The following is a 4,126-nucleotide window of genomic DNA, read 5'->3' as shown; positions in this document are numbered from 1 at the left end:
CCCATCTAGAAGTAGTTTGAATCGTCTGTCTACTGGCCAGACAAGATCCCCTCTGCCGGGAACAGCATCTCATGGGCAGGAACCTTGGGATAAAACACAGAGGCTGGGAAGCATCCGTGTCCAAGTCTTTTTGTCACTTTACTGTTCCTGGATACCTTTCTGATCACTTTTCTTTTTCATTTCTTTGAATCTCCGAGCTAAAAACCTTTCTCGCAGACATTTTGACCACAGTCTACTCCCGCACCTGCCCAAATTTGTGTTCTCATGAACAGTACGTGCAACATTCCAAATGTTGATAATGTCCAACTTACTCCATTCATTGGGGTGAGGCAATGTCCTGAAGAGTGGCCTTCACTGCCTTTGGACTTGGAAAGTTTCGAAACATACTCTGTTGACTTTTTTTCAGCCAGAAAAGTAATTTTAACAAGACCACATAAAATGAGGTATGAATAACACAATGTCAATTGACTTTCGGTCATTTTCACTTTCTATTACTGTCCACCCCATTTTGTCTGCCTCTTTGGCTGTCTACCTCTTCTGTAGCTGCCCAGGCTCTTTGGGTGTATGTATGTGTGTTGTACACCACTATCCTCCATCACTGCCACCATCATAAGACCAGCTGTGTCTACCGGCTAAAAACCATCCCAGCTGGACATTCTCATTGCTGCTCTTTCCTAGAATGAGGAGGTGGTGAGGGTGCACCTCACCTCAGGATCCAGTCACTCCCCCCACCAGTTGAATGCAATTTCATCTAATTACCCACAGCCTTCAGTCTTGAGAGGAGCTGGAGTACACAGATGGGGAGGACTAGGGGAAAAGGGCTTCATTCATGTGGCTATGGGGAAGCCATCATCCATGCAACTACAGAGAGCTATCATCCATGTGGCTACAGGGAAGCCATCATCCATGTGACTGGGGAGGTCATCATCCATGTGACTATGAGGAAGCCATCATCCATGTGGCTACAAGGAAGCCATCATCCATGTGACTTGAGGAAGCCAACATCCATGCAACTCGGGGGAAGCCATCCTACGTGTGGCTATGGGGTAAGCCATCATCCATGTGACTTAGGGAAGCCATCATCCATGTGACTGGGGAGGTCATCAGCCATGTGACTATGAGGAAGCCATCATCCATGTGACTATGGGGAGGTCATCAGCCATGTGACTATGAGGAAGCCATCATCCATGTGACTGGGGAGGTCATCAGCCATGTGACTATGAGGAAGCCATCATCCATGTGACTGGGGAGGTCATCAGCCATGTGACTATGAGGAAGCCATCATCCATGTGACTGGGGAGGTCATCAGCCATGTGACTATGAGGAAGCCATCATCCATGTGACTGGGGAGGTCATCAGCCATGTGACTATGAGGAAGCCATCATCCATGTGACTGGGGAGGTCATCAGCCATGTGACTATGAGGAAGCCATCATCCATGTGGCTACAAGGAAGCCTTCATCCATGTGACTTGAGGAAGCCAACATCCATGCAACTTGGGGGAAGCCATCATATGTGTGGCTATGGGGAAGGCATCATCCATGTGACTATGGGGAAGCCATCATCCATGCAACTTGGGGGAAGCCATCATATGTGTGGCTATGGGGAAGCCAACATCCATGTGACTTAGGGAAGCCATCATCCATGTGGCTATGGGGAAGCCATTATCCATGCTGGGTAAAGACTTTACAGAGTGGCTGCCTTGGGGGCACTCACTCTCCTGTAAGTAACCCCTCACCCACACTCTGCAAATAAGCCCAATGAAGTCATTGGTTTCTCAGGGAGAACTTTGATGCAACTGAAAGTTTGTCTCTGAAACATTAAGAGGAAGGAGTAGACATTGACTAGTTTCTCTTGTTGGAGACTAAAGGCTGTAAGAGGTCGTTTATGTTTAGAATTGTGGTTCCCATGCAGATATCCAGCATGGGCCAAGATGATGAATGCTAGACATCCAGATGGCTATGAGTCAGCACAAAATGGCTGATGCCAGAGATCCAGGGACCCCAAATAAACAGTAATTAATCTGTTACACAACCAGTTTGACCAGGAAGCAAACTGTGTGTGATTTATTTCCTATACAATGTCCCTGGGAGCAAGGATACATGCTGTCACCTGGTGGCTACCTGGCACTTTCCTGCATATGGCCTATGTGCCAATAAGAGAGCACGAGAGCAGCAAGTGGAGGCCATCGTGAGCCTCAAAACCCACTCCAGTAAAGTACTGCCTTTAGCAAAGCTCCACCTCTTAAAGAGGAGGGACAGCTGGGATCAAGAATTAAAACACAAGCCTAGGGCAAACGACTCTCAAAATAATGTCCGTGCCCTCGATCTCATTGTCAACCTTCAGGTTCATGGTGGCAACTTGCTGTTAAGGTCTAGTCAGAGAGTGCCTCTTATTCAGTAACTGCACGTGATTATTTCCTCACATTTGAGCCATGGATTCCACTAACCCAAGTACCTTGTTTTTATGAGACAGGGTCTCCCTGTAGCCCCAGCTGGCCTGGAACACACTATGCAGACCAGGCTGGCCTCGATCTGATCTCACAGAGACCTATCTGAATGCTGAGATTAAAGGCGTGCACCACCATGCTTGGTTTAACCCAACTTTTAAACAGCAGCATCACCTGCACCTGTTTTGAAATGCTGCACGTTTTCCTTGATTCCTTCTTCCCCTCACGGCATCACACACTGAATCAAAAACTGACAGCCTTTCCTTCCCAGTGTGCCGTGACTCTGATGGTATCTGGTGGTTTCCTAGGACGCTTCCCTTTTCAAACACCGCTGGTGGACACTGTGGTAATTCAAATGGTCCCTCAGCTTTCTTCTCACTTCCTGTGTCATCTCTAGTCCATAAAAGAGCATCATATATATTCTGGAATTTAAGTCTCTTATCATCTCTGTCTGTGTAAGTCTGTAATGGCTTCTCAGAAGCAAAAACCCAGGCAGGTCTTGTCCTTTTCTTCTCCGTGCCGTTCCAGCCCATGTTGAAAGTTCACATTTCAAGGAGTTTCTCAAGCATGCTGGGTTTGCACCCAAAGCATTCTTCCTGCAGCTGTCTGCTCAGCTAGGTCGTTTTTATTTTCAGGTCATGAATCAAATGCCACTCCATGTATTAGTCAGGTCTCTAGAGGAACAGACAAATGATTGGTTTATGTGGTCAGAGACTGTGTAGCCCCACAGTGGCCTTCTACACGGAAAGCCAGAGAAACCAGCTCTACATTCTTAGAAGATGGAGGCCTCAGACCAGGAGGGACCAATGATGTGCCTCAGTCTGAGCATGAAGCCATATAGGTGAGAGGCACAGCGAAGGAGACTGGCTGTGGTGTCCCACCAGGCTGCTGAATGATACTGTCCACACTGGAGGCACTGTCCACAAGGCAGTCCTCTCTTGAAACCATCAAAGGTAAGCCAGACAAATGCCTGTGAATCTCTTGATCACCTCTCAGTCAGTCAAGTTGACACTCCCTCTGTGGATGTGTCCGTTTCCCAGCCTGTCCCCTTGGCTCTGCTGGTTGCCCACCTGCAGCTCCTGGGCCTGCTGGCTAACAGCTCACCCCAGGATCTCCTCCCCACCTGGGCTCTCCTCCCCACCCTGAGATCTCCTCCCCACCCTAGGATCTCCTCCCTACCCTGAGATCTCCTCCTCACCCTAGGATTTCCTCCTCACCCTGAGATCTCCTCCTCACCCTGAGATCTCCTCCCCACCCTGAGATCTCCTCCCCACCCTGAGATCTCCTCCTCACCCTAGGATCTCCTCCTCACCCTGAGATCTCCTCCTCACCCTGAGATGTCCTCACTACCCTGAGATCTCCTCCCCACCCTAGGATCTCCTCCTCACCCTGAGATCTCCTCCCCACCCTAGGATCTCCTCCTCACCCTGAGATCTCTGCCTCACCCCTAGGATCTCCTCCTCACCCTGAGATCTCTTTCTCACCCTGAGATCTCCTCTCCACCCTAGGATCTCCTCCTCACCCTGAGATCTCTTCCTTACCCTAGGATCTCCTCCTCACCGAGATCTCCTCCTCACCCTGAGATCTCTTTCTTACCCTAGGATCTCCTCCTCACCCTGAGATCTCCTCCCCACCCTGAGATCTCCTCCCCACCCTGAGATTTCCTCCCCACCCTAGG

The sequence above is a fragment of the Nannospalax galili genome, unplaced genomic scaffold (assembly GCF_000622305.1).
Source record: "Nannospalax galili isolate Female #2095 unplaced genomic scaffold, S.galili_v1.0 scaffold645, whole genome shotgun sequence".
NCBI classification, from domain to species: Eukaryota; Metazoa; Chordata; class Mammalia; order Rodentia; family Spalacidae; genus Nannospalax; species Nannospalax galili.
Note: the sequence above shows the minus strand (reverse complement) of the source record.